Consider the following 17166-nt stretch of genomic DNA (forward strand, 5'->3'; position numbering starts at 1 on the left):
TATGGATCCAAAAATAGAGCTTGTCAAACAATAAGCTTTGTTGAATGGAGAGAGACTTTTGTGAATGTCTGTCTTTGAATGAGAGTGCTTGTGTGATTTTTGACTGCGGAATATGAAAGGTGGGAATTAATGAATTTTTCATGTGCCTGAAAGCCTGTTTGAGAAAGTGGTGGAGCTGTCTGTTGTTTTAGCTCCACCCACTCTTTTGGACAGAGTGAAGGTTTTTTTTTTAAACCCTTCGTAGTGTTGTCCTGTATGTGGGAAGTTTTAAGAAAGTGTGAACCTAGAATTGAATTACATTTTAAGTTAGAAACGCAGGTGTGGATTTATTTGGATGATAAGTTTCGGAGCTAGGAAATGCACAAAGGTTAGGTTTGTTGAGCAAAAGATTTTAAAAAATGCGTGGTCCTGTTGGTTTTTAAAAAAAAATTTTTCGACACGCTCACTTGTCAAAAGAAAACACGCAATCATTGATTACATTGGGATGAAAGACAATAAATTTAGTCTAGGGATGAGATAAAGAACGGAGTAGGGAAGTTTAAAAAAAGCGTGTGTGGGTCTCTCGAGGCTGGGGAAGGACACCCCCATTTTCCTGTGTGTAAAGCCTTGACACGAAAGCTTCTAGCTCAGTAACAAGAGTTTTAAATAAAAGATTGGCAGTACAATATTTGAATTGGGATTTTGAGATATTTCAGGTGATTCTCTTTGATAAACATTTTGGTTGTATTGGAAAATCTTGGGTTTGAAAGCCTTTTTAATAAAATTACACAACTACTGCATCAGAAGCTGAAGCTTAAAAAGATGTAATTTATGAGACACTGTATCATAAAATTGAAGTTACAGAGCAAGAGATTGGAGTTTTTGATGTTCAGCTTCTAAAACAGAAGTTGGGCACACAATTATAAAACAAGTACTTTGCATTCTGTGATCTGTGAATCACTATAAGCATAAATGAGAAGTCCGTGTAACACCCCGATTCTTCCGGTTCAGAAGCCCAATAGTGACAAATGGAGGTTTGTCCAAGACCGACGAGCTGTGAATGAATCTGTAATTCCCAACTTATCCGGTGGTGCCGAATCCTGCGACTATACTTACCAGTGTTCCGGCAAACTCAACGTATTATACGGTGATTGATTTATGTTCAGCATTTTTCTCAATACCCATTCACCCAGAGTCCCAATTCCTGTTTGCCTTCACATATAAAGGACGCCAATATACACGGACAAGACTCCCACAGGGATTTACCGAAAGTCCGACTATATTTTTACAATGTTTAAAGGAGGATCTGGAAGATGTAATTTTACCAGCAGGTTCTAGACTTGTATACCATGTTGATGACTTACTGCTCGCCTCACCCTCCAAATTAGCCTGCGAAACAGATTCTCTTGTGTTATTAAAAGCCTTGGCCTCGAAAGGACACAAAGTGTCAAAGGCGAACTTACAATGTGTCTCAGAAAGGGTTCGGTATCTAGGACACGAATTGGTCAGAGATACGAGAGACAATTGACAAGACCGAGTAAAAGCAATCTGCTCTGCTCCACTACCAATAACCAAGAGAGAAATGAAACATTTCCTCGGCATGTCAGGATATTGCAGGTAATGGGTTATGAGTTATTCCGAGATCGTTAGACCACTGTTAAACATGTCCGCGCCCTCACTACCAGAAAAGTTGATTTGGAATGAAGTATCCCAGAATGCTTTCCAGAATCTTAAACAGTCCCTCACTTCAGCACCAGCCTTGGCATTACCGGATTACACTAAGCCATTTAACTTATTTGTCCATCACAAGTCAGGTTTTGCGCCATTTGTTTTGACTCAGTTACATGGGGACAGGCAGCGACCGATAACGTATTACCCAACTAGACCCAGAGGCACGCGGACTACCAGGATGTCTTCCTTCTCTGGCAGTAGCTTATTATGCTGTACAACAGGCTCAGACAATAACCCTAAATCATCAAACTATTTTGTATATCCCACTTTGTCGAGATTTTACTTACTAAATGCGCCACTTAACAACTGACTTCTTCAGGAACCACCATTAAGAATGCAGAACAAGTAGAAAATCTTCTGCGAGCCATTCAATGCCCCTTGAAACTTGCCATTACCAAATGCCAAGCACATACAGGCCAGTTGAATGAGGTAGCACTTGGAAACGCCAGAGCTGATAATGCAGCTAAGTCAGCAGCTCTGTCAAAAGGGGGGATGCAGGTGTCATTGTTTCCACTAAGGAAAAATAATTGCTCAGATCCACCACCCACTATTAATGATGTGCTGCCCTTTCAGTCGCAGGCCAGTACGGAGGAGGTGTTGACCTGGAGAAAGGATCAATGTTATAAAAATTTAGAAGAAATATGGGTTTATCATGACGGCCGGTGGTGGTGCCCAGATCCTTACTTCCATGGACTGCCCGATGTGTTCATACATTCACACACGCGGGCAAAGGGGGGATGGCAGATTATATTTTGGCAACTTGGTATGCACCAGTTATTTCGGCAATTGCCTTACAAATCTGTGAAAATTGTGTTACCTGTCAGACAATGAATCCAAGTAAGAGGAAAAAGTAGAATCTGCCTCCCACCCAAATCCAATGGAGCCTTTTGTAAATTTACAAATGGATTTTATTGAATTACCTATGTGTATGGGATTCAAGTATGTATTAGTTATTGTAGATGTGTTCTGTAGATGTGTTCTCTAGATGGATTGAAGCCTTTCCATGTAAAAAGGCCGATGCCACTACTGTTGCTAAATTTTTCTTTAAAAGAAATTGTACCGCGCTTCGGAATTCCAGTTAAGCTTTCTAGTGATAATGGGTCACAGTTCACGGGAATTGTTATAAAAGAAATATGTAAAGCTTTACGATTAACCAACATTTTCATTGCAGTTATCATCCACAATTTGGACTTTCAGAAGGCTTTCGACAAGGTCCCACACAAGAGATTAATGTGCAAAGTTAAAGCACTTGAGATTGGATTGAGAACTGGTTGTCAGACAGGAAGCAAAGAGTAGGAGTAAATGGGTACTTTTCAGAATGGCAGGCAGTGACTAGTGGGGTACCGCAAGGTTCTGTGCTGGGGCCCCAGCTGTTTACATTGTACATTAATGACTTAGACGAGGGGATTAAATGTAGTATCTCCAAATTTGCGGATGACACTAAGTTGGGTGGCAGTGTGAGCTGCGAGGAGGATGCTATGAGGCTGCAGAGTGACTTGGATAGGTAGGTAAGTGGGCAAATGCATGGCAGATGAAGTACAATGTGGATAAATGTGAGGTTATCCACTTTGGTTGTAAAAACAGAGAGACAGACTATTATCTGAATGGTGACAGATTAGGAAAAGGGGAGGTGCAACGAGACCTGGGTGTCATGGTACATCAGTCATTGAAGTTTGACATGCAGGTACAACAGGCGGTTAAGAAAGCAAATGGCATGTTGGCCTTCATAGCGAGGGGATTTGAGTACGGGGGCAGGGAGGTGTTGCTACAGTTGTACAGGGCCTTGGTAAGGCCACACCTGGAGTATTGTGTACAGTTTTGGTCTCCTAACTTGAGGCAGGACGCTCTTGCTATTGAGGGAGTGCAGCGAAGGTTCACCAGACTGATTACTGGGATGGTGGGACTGACATATCAATAAAGACTGGATCAACTGGGCTTGTATTCACTGGAGTTCAGAAGAATGAGGGGATCTCATAGAAACGTTTAAAATTCTGATGGGTTTTGACAGGTTAGATGCAGGAAGAATGTTCCCAATGTTGGGGAAGTCCAGAACCAGGGGTCACAGTCTAAGGATAAGGGGTAAGCCATTTAGGACCGAGATGAGGAGAAACTTCTTCACCCAGAGAGTGGTGAACCTGTGGAATTCTCTACCACAGAAAGTTGTTGAGGCCAATTCACTAAATATATTCAAAAAGGAGTTAGATGTAGTCCTTACTACTAGGGAGATCAAGGGGTATGGCGAGAAAGCAGGAATGGGGTACTGAAATTGCATGTTCAGTCACTGAATGGCGATGCAGGCTCGAAGGGCCGAATGGCCTACTCCTGCACCTATTTTCTATGTTTCTATCAGCTGGACTTGTTGAAAGATATAATGGAATGCTTAAAAAAAAAAGTTAGCAAAATTATGTAATAACACTGGACTAAAATGGGTAGAACTGCTGCCCTTAGCCTTGATGGTAATGCAATCTGCAACCAACAGAACAACGGGCCTGTCACCGCATGAGATAGTTATGGGACGTCCCCAACGACTACCTTTTACAGCACCGTTTACTGCAAAACAAATGGACATCCATAAAATGGAAGAAAATATGTTGAATTATTGTATTGCGCTAACCAAATGTATTTCCAGCTTTCATTCGCAGGTAAAAGCAGCTCAAGTCGAGCCAGCGGAAGGGAAGTGTCATAACCTGGAGCCCAAACAATTCGTTTACATCAAAATCTTTAAAAGAAAAAGCAGTCTACAACCAAGATGTGAAGGACCATACCAGGTCTTGCTGACAGCTAATACTGCAATCAATGTAAAAGACCAACATGGATCCATGCGTCCCATTGCAAAAGGGCACCCGACCAGGAGGAAGGGAAGAAGGAGCCAGAGGAACAGAAAAAGGAAGAACGAATAAGGAACTGTACGGACTATGGGGCATGATAGTGTTATGCTTAACTGGATTGTGCCTTGCGTTATTGATAGTACCAGGGGTACAGGAAGATGTATTTATGGCGCTGAGTCATAAGTATGCTCAAGAAAGAAACTTGTCTAACTGTTGGATATGTTCCCATGTACCTGTCCACTCCGAAGGGGGTATTCCCCTAAGATCCGCCCCCTTTAATGAATCGGAAATGGCAGAATGGTTAGTTGTGCAAAATAGGACAAACCTAACCAAGGTGTCAGAAACGAAGGATCTAACAGAATGGAGGTCAGCAGGGTATAAACTTACAACCTTCCAGGGATGGTATCAGCCAAATTATAATTTGACATGGTTAAATGGAATATTCAGGGTAATGATACCAACCTATGGAATAGCATCAAACGAATGGCAATTATGGGAACTGGCTAATTTAGTGGAATCAGAAGCCAATGCAACTTCACAAGCCTTCAAAAGGGTAAATGACAAAATGGTAGCCAATCGAACAGTGGCTCTCCAAAATCGTATGGCCTTAGATTATCTCCTAGCCAAAGAGGGAGGGACATGCATATTAATTGGTAAAGAATGCTGTACGTATATCCTGGATAATTCACAAAAGATCAGCAGTCTAGATGAATACATTAGGAAGAAGGTAATAGAGTACAAACAGACTATTGGCCAGGGCGGTACCACCTTGTGGAATTGGGCATCAGGATGGCTGGGATCCCTAGGGAGATCTTTGGTACAGGGTTTGATCATATCCTTGCTGATAGTCTTCGCCCTATACCTTCTGCTTGTCATAGTTAAGTGTTGCTGTGCCAGGTTGGGAAAAACAATGTTACCAATGTTACCAACCGAGACCACTGCTAGGGTTATGGTAGCAACAACTACTGAAGGTTCTTGTGTGGAAATGGAAATAGAAAGACTATGCAAGATTAGAATGGATTAAGGACAAAAGGGGGGAAATGTGGAAATGTACCCTTTTACAATAAAACAAAATGGAGTCCCGATCCTCCCAGAAGCTTCTGCGGCAAGCAGTCTGTTTCTGTATAAACATGCTAACTTTGGCTGAAACTACTGATTAATTAAGGAAAGCAGGTGCCATCTGTATGAGCAAGGGAACCTTGAATATACCCACCCAGCCGGAAGCTTAACCACCAGATAACAGAAAGAATGTCCTGTTGGAATAAGTGCTCCCCCTGTACGATCAATAATCCGTCGCTATGCTAAACCTTAGAAGGACTAGATAAAGCTTGTACAGATATGTAAAGACCCAAACAAGAATGTTGTACTAATTAAATTGGAGAACTCTTTATCTGTATTTGCTGACCGCAAGGGCAGAACCGATACACGTGATGGGACCATAACTTGTTTGTTCTGCTGTATAAAGATATCGTAAATTTGTACCACTGTGGAAGCCTTCGCTCAGCCTTTGACTGAGCGAGACTTTTCCTTGCTGCAAGTAAAACTTATTAAAGGAACATCTACCGGAGCTGATTGTGTCAGTCTTATTGAGAGTCGAGATTTCGACAAACTCCACTGGAAACATCCTTCTGGTCGCAAAAACACCCATCAACCATTACCCTTTATTTCTTACCTCAGCCAATTTTGGATTCAACTTGCCACTTTGCCCTGGATCCCATTAAGCTTACTACTATTCCTCGCAACATTATAAGCTTCTTTCAATCTAATGATATCCTTAACTTCTTTGGTTAGCCACGGATCGATCACTTTTCCTGTGGAGTTTTTGTCTCTCAATGGAATGTATTTTTGTTGAGAATTAAAAAATATTGCTTTAAATGTGAGCCACTGCTCATCTTTTAATCTATTTTTCCAATCTACCTTAGCCAACTCGCCCCACACACCCATGTAATTGACTTTATTTAAGTTTAGGTCTGTAGTTTCGGACTTAGGCAGGTCGCTCTCAAACTTGCCAGTGATTGCCAATGGAGACTCTCACATTTTACAGTTCACTCCATGTCACTGTTCACTGGTTGGCACCTCGTGGGATTTGTGTTTTGAGTTCCCAATTTCACTAGTTGTGAGCTTGTTTGAGACAGCCCGTTATAATTTTAAAGGAAGGCATTTGATGTGTCCAAGGGAGCCGATTTAACCTAATCTCTCAATTCCCACCAGCCTTGGAGGAGCCTGTCCCATTATCCTGGCCTTGAAGAGGGATATGACTGGGCACCTGCAGCATGAGGCAAGACTGCAGGTCCTCGGGATGTTTATAATGGGAAAAGGGCAGCTTACAGAGTAAAGTACAAGGGAAAGGTAAGCTGGATTCCAGCAGGATGCTCAATACCAACACCAACTCTGGGACAAAGGGAAACAGAAAAACGGATTGTGCGAAAATATAACTTACACTGGGATATTTGGGTGGATTAGTTTACATGTCTAATGATGCAGCATGGGTAACTCTGGACATTCCTCCATTGCCTTATGGACATTGGGAGGAATTTCACCAATTTTTTCTAAATTCACCAGGATTTCCCCACGATGGTTTGCCTTCCCAGCAGTCATCATTCCTAGTCACTGCAAGAGGTGGCAGTGATGAGCACACGCCTGTTCTCACCTTTCTCCTCGTGTGTTTGTAAGATCACAAGATACAGATGAGAAAGGCCAGACGTCCGATCTTAGCAGTTATCCAGAAGCACTCAAGTCATGGCAACCCAATGCTTCTTAAAGGAGCCCCAGATTCTGGCTCCACTACCCGATCCATTCATTCCATGTTCTGATCAGTTTGTGTGTAAATAACTTCCTAACATCAGTCCTCCAGGGCTTGAATGTCTCAGGACCAGGAATGGACACAGTGCTCAAGGTGGGTCTGACCAGAACTGGACACGGGGCTCAAGGTGGGTCTGACCAGAACTTCACTTCAAAAATAATTAATTGGATGTGAAGCACTTTGGGACATGCGGAATGTATGATACGACACGATATGATCCAATGGCTATGTAATTGGCCATTCTCTTTGCTTTGATTATTTCTCTGGTTTCACATATTGAGCAGTAAGTCTATTAAAATCCCTTTCAACTTCCTGAGCTGCCCCCCTAGATTTAAATGCTACTTTATCACCAGTTCACAGAGCCGCTCAATGCAAGGTGCGAATGTAAATTAGAAACAGGATGGAGCCAAGACTGATCCCTGGGACACCATAGCTCGCACTTACTGTCCCCCACCTGGACAGTATATCAATAAAGCTTCGAGCAGAGATATTGCTGCACCAGATTTTCACTGGCAGGCTCCTCTCCTTTCATGTACATTACCCATCTCAAAACAGTTGGTCTTGGCTGACAATACATGTCCAATTCCTCCTGCTCTCCTCGGCATATCCACCAAGTGTCCAACCAACCTCCAAACCTCTGCTAATGATGTTTGGAGACACACCAGCACACCACAGCTATACCAGGACACACACCGGCACACCCGGGCTATACCAGGACACACACCGGCACACCCGGGCTATACCAGGATACACACCGGCACATCCGGGCTATACCAGGACACACACCGGCACACCCGGGCTATACCAGGACACACACCGGCACACCCGGGCTATACCAGGACACACACCGGCACACCCGGGCTATGCCAGGAGACACACCGGCACACCAGGGCTATACCGGGACACACACCGGCACACCCGGGCTATACCGGGACACACACCAGTACAATACCAGGACAAACACCGGCACACCCGGGCTATACCAGGACACACACCAGTACACACACCAGCACACCCGGGCTACACCAGGATACACACCGGCACACCAGGGCTATACCAGGACACACACCGGCACACCAGGGCTATACCAGGACACACACCGGCACACCAGGGCTATACCAGGACACACACCAGCACACCCGGGCTATACCAGGACACACACCGGCACACCCGGGCTATACCAGATCATACACCGGCACACCCGGGCTATACCGGGACACACACCAGCACACCCGGGCTATACCAGGACACACACCGGCACACCAGGGCTACACCGGCACACCCGGGCTATACCAGGGCTACACCGGCACACCCGGGCTATACCAGGACACACACCGGCACACCCGGGCTATACCGGGACACACACCGGCACACCAGGGCTATACCGGGACACACACTGGCACACCGGGGCTATACCGGGACACACACCGGCACACCAGGGCTATACCGGGACACACACCGGCACACCAGGGCTATACCGGGACACACACCAGCACACCAGGGCTATACCAGGACACACCAACATGATGGGGTTATACCAGGACACATCAATGTGGCTTGGTTATAACGCTTGCTCCCTCACATGTCCTAGATCAGGATTTAAGACCATAAGAAATAGGAGGAGGAGTACTCCAGCTTTGGCCTAACCAGTATATTATATAATTTAAGCATAACCTCCCTGTCTATATTCTATGCCTCGGCCAATAAAGGCAAGCATTCCGTATGCCTTCTTAACCACCTTATCCACCTGGCCTGCTACTTTCAGGGATCTGTGGACAAGCACTCCAAGGTACCTTTGTTCATCTACACTTCCAAGTGGCCTACCATTTAGTGTGTATATCCTTTCCTTATTAGCCCTCCCAAAGTACATCACCTCACACTTCTCTGAATTAAATTTCATTTGCCACTGCTCTGCCCACCTGACCAGTAGATTGATATCCTCCTGCAGCCCATGACTTTCCTCTTCATTATCAACCACACCGCCAATTTTAGTGTTGTCTGCAAACTTCTTAATCATACTCCCTATATTCAAATCTAAATCATTGATATATACCACAAAAAGCAAGTGACCCAGTACTGAGCCCTGCGGAACCCCACTGGAAACATCTTTCCAGTCACAAAACCATCCATCAATCATTACCCTTTGCTTCCTACCTCCAAGCCAATTTTGGATCCAACTTGCCACTTACCCTGGATCCCATGGGCTTTAACCTTCGTGACCAGTCTGCCATGTTGTACCTTATCAAAAGCTTTGCTAAAGTCCATATACACTACATCGTTCCGAGTAGAGCGCTTGCTTTGGGAGTCTCGCATCTGGCCTGCCCAGCGGAGCTGATCAACTGTTCAATGCTGGGAATCTTGGCCTGTTCGAGGATGCTAATGTTGGTGCGTCTGTCCTCCCATGGGATTTGCAGGATCTTGCGGAGACCTGTGTTGGTGGCATTTCTCCAGCGACTTAAGGTGTCTACTGCACATGGTCCATTTCTCTGAGCCATACACTCTACTCGGAACTCCTTCATGGCAAACGAGCCAAAGGTGGGCAGAGGAAACGTTACAAGGACGCCCTCAAAGCCTCCCTGATAAAATGCAACATCCCCACTGACACTTGGGAGTCCCTGGCCAAAGACTGCCCTAAGTGGAGGAAGTGCATCCAGGAGGGCGCTGAGCACCTCGAGTCTCGTCGCCGAGAGCATGCAGAAACCAAGCGCAGGCAGCGGAAGGAGCGTGCGGCAAACCAGTCCCACCCACCCTTTCCTCAACAATTATCTGTCTCACCTGTGACAGGGATTGTGGTTCACGTATTGGACTGTTCAGCCACCAGACTCATTTTAAGAGTGGAAGCAAGTCTTCCTCGATTCCGAGGGACTGCCTATGATGATGATGAGACTACATCATACACACATCATTGAATTTTTCGAGGAGGTAACGAGGAGAGTCAATCAGGTTAGTCTTCCCATAACAAATCCATGCTGACTGTCCCTGATTAATCTTTGTCTTTCCAAATGTAGATTGATCCTGTCCTTCAGGAAGGACTTTTTCCAATAATTTTCCCACCACTGAGGTTAGGCTGACAGGCCTGTAATTACTTGGCCTATCTCTTTCTCCCTTCTTAAACAAGGGTACTACATCAGGCACCATGCCTGAATCCAGAGAGGACTGGAAAATGATGGTCAAGGCCTCTGCTATTTCCTCTTTTGCTTCACTCAACAGCCTGGGATGGATTTCATCCAGGCCTGGGGACTTATCTACTTTCAAAGCTGTTAAACCCCTTACTACTTCCTCTCTCGCTATATTTATTTCATCCAGAATATCACACTCCTCCTCGATAGCAGTATCTGCATTGCCCCTTTCCTTTGTGAAAACAGATGCAAAGTATTCATTAAGAACCCTACCAACATCTTGCGTCTTCACACACACATTACCCTCATGGTCTCTAAAAGGACCTACCCTTTCTTTAGTTATCCTCTTACTCTTAATATATTTATAGAACATCTTTGGGATTTCCTTGATTTTACTTGCCAATAATTTTTCATGCTCTCTCTTAGCATTCCTAATATCCTTTTTGATTTCACCTCTGAACTTTCTATATTCCTCCAGACATTTTACAGTATTTAGCAGTCGGTAGACATAAGCTTCCCTTTTTTTCTTAATCCTCCCCTGTAAGTCCCTAGATATCCAGGGGGCTCTAGAATTGTTATTCCCACCCTTTTTCTTCAAGAGCATGTTTGGCCTGAGCCCTCCGGATCTCCTCTTTTAATGCCTCCCACTGTTCAGACATTGATTTACCCACAAGTAGCTGTTTCCAGTCCACTATGGCCAAATCACTTAACTTAGCAAAGTTAGCTTTTCCCCAATTTAGGACTCCATTTCTCCCAGTCAGCCTAACCTCGGTGGTGGGAAAATTATTGGAAAAAATTCTGAGAGACAGGATAAATTTTCATTTAGAAAAATATGGAATAATCAAGGACAAACAGCACGGATTTGTTAAGGGAAGGTTGTGTCTGACTAACTTGATTGAATTTTTTGAGGAGGTAACAAGGAGGGTTGATGAGGGCAGTGTGTACGATGTAGTGTATATGGATTTTAGCAGGACTTTTGATTGTCCCACATGGCAGACAGGTCACGAAAGTAAAAGCCCATGGGATCCAGGGCAAAGTGGCAAGTTGGATCCAAAATTGCCTCAGAGGCAGGAAGCAAAGGGTAATGGCTGATTTTGTGACTGGAAAGCTGAATCCAGTGGGGTTCCACAGGGCTCAGTGCTGGGTCCCTTGCTTTTTGTGATATACATCAATGATTTAGACTGGAATGTTGGGGGTATGATTAAGAAGTTTACAGACGATACAAAAATTGTCCGTGTGGTTGATAATGAAGAAGAAAGCTGTAGACTGCAGGAAGATATCAATGTACTGGTCAGGTGGGCAGAACAGCGGCAAATGGAATTCAATCCAGAGAAGTGTGAGGTAATGCATTTGGGGAGGGCTAACAAGGCAAGGGAATACACATTAAATGGGAGGACACGGAGAAGTGTAGAGGAACAAAGGGACCTTGGAGTGTAGGTCCACAGATCCCTGAAGGTAGCAGGCCAGGTAGATAAGGTGGTTTCAGAAGGTATATGGGATACTTGCCTTTTTAGCAGAGACATAGAATACAAGAGCAGGGAGGTTATAAAATACTTTAATAAAAACAGAAAATGCTGGAAATACTCAGCAGTTTAGGCAGCAGCTGTGGAGAGAGAAACACTTTTCAGGTCTATGACCCTTCGCCAGAACTCAGAACGAAGTGTTATCGGCCTGAAACATTGACTGTTTCTCTCTCCACAGATGCTGCCTGACCTGCTGAGTATTTCCAGCATTTTCTGGTTTTATTTCAGATTCCAGCATCCGCAGTATTTTGCTTTTGTATTAATGTATAAAACACTGGTTAGGCCACAGCTGGAGTACTGCGTGCAGTTCTGGTCACTGCATTACAGGAAAGATGTGATTGCACTAGAGAGGGTACAGAGATTTACGAGGATGTGGCCGGGACTGGAGAATTTTAACAATGAGGAAAGATTGGATAGGCTGGGGTTGTTTTCTTTGGCACAGAGGAGACTGAGGGGAGACCTTATTGAGGTGTATAAAATTATGAGGGGCCTGGATAGAATGGATAGGAAGGACCTATTTCCCTTAGTAGAGGGGTCAACAACCAGGGGGCATAGATTTTAAGTAATTGGGGGGAGGTTTAGAGGGGATTTGAGGGGCAATGTCTTCATCCAGAGGGTGGTGGGGGTCTGGAACTCACTGCCTGAAAAGGGTGGTAGAGGCAGAAACCCTCACCACATTTAAAAAGTACTTGGATGTGCCCCTGAAGTGTCATAACCTACAGGGCTACGGATCGAGAACTGGAAAGTGGGATTAGGCTGGGTAGCTCTTGGTCGGCCAGCAGGGACAAGATGGGCTGAATGGCCTCCTCCCGTGCTGTAAATGTCTATGATTCTATGATTGGAAGTAATACAGAGATTACTACGTTTGAGGACTTCGTTTTTAACTTCCACCAGAGCTCCTGAAACTCTGGAGACTGCAGTACCTCAACCCCTTTTCCTTCGTATGTCATTGGTTCCCACATAGATGCTGACTTCTAGCTGTTTTCCCCCCCCACCCCACCCACATCCCCTGCAGAATGTTTGCACCCTCCTTTACCCTGGCACCAGGGCGGCAACACGCCATGCAGGATTCATGTCGGCAGCAGCCAATTTCACAAAGCAAGTTTCCACAAACGGCAATGAGATAAATGAGCAGATAATCTTGTTGTGTTGGTTGGTTGTGGGATAAATATTGACCAGGACATCAGGAGGAACTCCTCTGCTCCTCTTCGAAATATTGCCACATGATCTTTTCCATTCGCCTGAGGGGGAATGTGGGGCCTCGGTTTAACACCTCGTCCGAAAGATAGCACCTCCGACAGTGCAGCTCTCCCTCAGTACGCCTCTGGAGTGTGGGCCTGGATTATGTGGTCAAGTCTCACTGAACCCACAACTGGGTTGTGTGCTACTCTTTAATGAAACCAAGAGGAATCAATCCCACTCTGGGCATGGGACTCTTGACACTGCACCAGGTAACCCTATAAACCGATACTCTACCACAGGGTATGGTTTGTGGGCCACGAAGAGTCACACGGACTGCAGATAATGTTGAAATCTCCCCTCCTGTTAATTTACACATACCTCGACTTGATGATTTAGGATTTAAAACCCAGTTTTCCCAAACCCCCAGTAAATTCAAACAAGATAAATCAGAAAACAACTCATGCTTCTAAAGAGCCTTTAATATAGAGACATATCAAAGGTGTTTCACAGAGCACAAGGAAAAAATGCTCACTGAGCCAAAACAGGAAACATTCGGTGAAATGACCAAAAGCTTGGTTTTATGGAGGGTCTGAAAGAAGAGGAGACAGCAAAGTGGCGAGCTTCGGAGAGAGAATGAGCACGAGACCTAAGCAGTTGAAAGCACAATAATCGGGAAAACTGACAAAAATGAGGGCTGTTGTCTAACACAAAGAAACAGGGTGCCCCACAGTACGGGGACACAGGGAGAAACTGATATTATACTGGAGTAGCTGGCACACATTCAGTTACACAGAGCACCAACACCAATACCAACAACGTGGGGTTTGATGTCAATGTTCAAAACTGCCATGAACTTCCCAATAGGCCAAGCAGGATTGATCAGAAGCAATTTGTCTAGACACATGGCCAAGAGAATCACACAACCAGCAGGCCGGGCAATCCATTCTAACTCCGGCAGAGTGGGAAATTTCCCCCACCAGCGCCAGCAGAGCTGACAATCTCAGGCAGTAGTCCAGAGATGGGATTGCCCTTGATATATGGAAGCAAGCGGCCATGAAGGGCAAAGATTTGGGGGAAAGAGCACTTTTCACCAAAAAAATCAAATAGAAACATGAAAATACTGGAAGCATGTGTGAAAGTGGGCTGGATTTACCTTGGCTCCTTTCTTTGGTCTCGGGTTCCCTGCTTTGACGACTTTGGCCGGTGCTGGCATTTCTGTGGAGGAGGGAAAAGATGAACACCATCACTGTTTGTTCAATCACACCCGGCCTCAATCCTGACAGCCAATTGGCTGAGAGCTGCCCTCAATTGTTGACCCAGGTCAGGCGAGATCAATCGAGGGTCCTGAGTGATGGCACAGGGAGGCAGTGATGTCACACTGGATTCAACCATAGTCTGTGGGGGAACTCTCAGCATCCGATACAGCCCAACCTCCCCTCCCCCTCACACCAACACATACATACACACCCCCCATCCCCCACACCCCCCATCCCTCACACCTCCCATCCCCCACACCCCCCATCCCCCACACCCCCCATCCCCCACACCCCCCATCCCTCACACACCCCATCCCTCACACACACCTCCCCATCCCCCACACCTCCCCATCCCTCACACACCCCCCATCCCTCACACACACCTCCCCTCACCCCATCCCCCCTCACCCCATCCCTCACACACACCTCCCCTCACCCCATCCCTCACACACACCTCCCCTCACCCCATCCCTCACACACACCTCCCCTCACCCCATCCCTCACACACACCTCCCCTCACCCCATCCCTCACACACACCTCCCCTCACCCCATCCCTCACACACACCTCCCCCTCACCCCATCCCTCACACACACCTCCCCTCACCCCATCCCTCACACACACCTCCCCTCACCCCATCCCTCACACACACCTCCCCTCACCCCATCCCTCACACACACCTCCCCTCACCCCATCCCTCATACCTCCCCTCCCCACCCACACCTCCCCTCCTCTCCCCCCACCTTCCCTCATACCTCCCCCCCCACACCTTCCCTCATACCTCCCCTCCCCTCCCTCCCACCCACACCTTCCCGCAAACCTCCCCTCCCCCTCAACCTCCCCTCCCACCCACACCTTCCCTCATACCTCCTCCCCCCACACCTTCCCTCAAACCTCCCCCTCCCCCCACACCTTCCCTCATACCTCCTCCCCCCACACCTTCCCTCATAACTCCCCGCCCCTCCCCCCCACACCTTCCCTCATACCTCCTCCCCCCACACCTTCCCTCATAACTCCCCGCCCCTCCCCCCCACACCTTCCCTCATACTTCCCCTCCCACCCACACCTTCCCTCATACCTCCCCCCCCACCCACACCTCCCACTCACTCCTCTCCCCCCCACCCATACCAGCCCTCATACCTCCCCGCCTCAATTCCATCCCCTCCCCCATACCTTCCCTTCAAACCTCCCTGCCCCCGCAATACCATCCCCTCCCCATCACACCTCCCCCATACCTTCACTTCCTACTCACATACCCTTCTACACCTCCCCTACCCTCCTCTCCCTCAAGCCTCCCCTCGCCCATGCCTCTATTACCCCCCCCCCCCCCCCGCACCCCCACTCCCGAAAGAGAATTTGGGAAAACCGTTGCGATAAGAACTGTAGTAAACCTGTGAGCCGGTTTTCACTCGGGCTCGTACAGTATTGTTATTTAGAGGTTTATTTTGCAGGTTTCCATGTGCTAGGCAGACACTCACCTCGATACCGATTCCTGACTCCTTCACACTCTCTCTCTGCGATGTAAAAGCTGAAGAATGGCACAGGCATTGTCTACTTGGAGCTATGTGCCTCCCAGGGCCATATCCCCTCCAGGAATGGTCTCCAGCTTAGGCCGGACCCTGGAAGCAGGGCTCCAGCTGGGTGACGGCACATATTCCACACACCTCTGCCCTCACTCGGTGCATCTTCTGAGCTCAGAAAAGGTGGCTCCTGATTGGCCAGAAGCGCAGTGATGATATAATCATCAGTGTTACAGCAGGAAATAAACTTTAACACAAAGGTGGGGTTGTGTGCAGATCCAGTTCAACACAGGACTGAGCGAAACCCAACCAGGCTCGTGACTATAATAAAGCATCACATTCCATCTATTCTGCCCCGAATCCCAGTGCTTGCTATCAGTCTATCCACAACGCACTACACCCCAGTGCTTGCTATCAGTCTATCCACACTGCCCCGAACCCCAGTGCTTGCTAACAGTCTATCCACAACGCACTACACCCCAGTGCTTGCTAACGGTCTATCCACACTGCACTATACCCTAGTGCTTGCTAACGGTCTATCCACACTGCACTATACCCCAGTGCTTGCTAACGGTCTATCCACACTGCACTATACCCTAGTGCTTGCTAACGGTCTATCCACACTGCACTATACCCCAGTGCTTGCTAACGGTCTATCCACACTGCACTATACCCCAGTGCTTGCTAACGGTCTATCCACACTGCACTATACCCTAGTGCTTGCTAACGGTCTATCCACACTGCACTATACCCCAGTGCTTGCTATCAGTCTATCCACACTGCACTATACCCCAGTGCTTGCTAACGGTCTATCCACACTGCACTATACCCCAGTGCTTGCTATCAGTCTATCCACACTGCACTATACCCCAGTGCTTGCTAACGGTCTATCCACACTGCACTATACCCCAGTGCTTGCTATCAGTCTATCCACACTGCACTATACCCCAGTGCTTGCTATCAGTCTATCCACACTGCACTATACCCCAGTGCTTGCTAACGGTCTATCCACACTGCACTATACCCCAGTGCTTGCTATCAGTCTATCCACACTGCACTATACCCCAGTGCTTGCTAACGGTCTATCCACACTGCACTATACCCCAGTGCTTGCTAACGTCTATCCACACTGCACTATACCCCAGTGCTTGCTAACGGTCTATCCACACTGCACTATACCCCAGTGCTTGCTATCAGTCTATCCACACTGCACTATACCCCAGTGC

General features: G+C 46.8%; 1 long non-coding RNA gene across 1 annotated transcript in view; it reads right to left on the bottom strand.

Annotated features, from left to right (window-relative positions):
• LOC139242029 (uncharacterized) overlaps window positions 1-15958 on the bottom strand; it is a 39124-nt gene extending 23166 nt beyond the window's left edge. The window contains exons 1-2 of the long non-coding RNA XR_011589100.1: window positions 15899-15958; window positions 14319-14380 (exon numbers count right to left, since the gene is read on the bottom strand). This is a non-coding gene — a long non-coding RNA (uncharacterized lncRNA). The remainder of the gene's footprint in view (window positions 1-14318; window positions 14381-15898) is intronic.
• Between the last annotated feature and the right edge of the window lie 1208 nt (window positions 15959-17166).

The sequence above is a fragment of the Pristiophorus japonicus genome, unplaced genomic scaffold, assembly GCF_044704955.1.
Source record: "Pristiophorus japonicus isolate sPriJap1 unplaced genomic scaffold, sPriJap1.hap1 HAP1_SCAFFOLD_1176, whole genome shotgun sequence".
Lineage (NCBI taxonomy): Eukaryota > Metazoa > Chordata > Chondrichthyes > Pristiophoridae > Pristiophorus > Pristiophorus japonicus.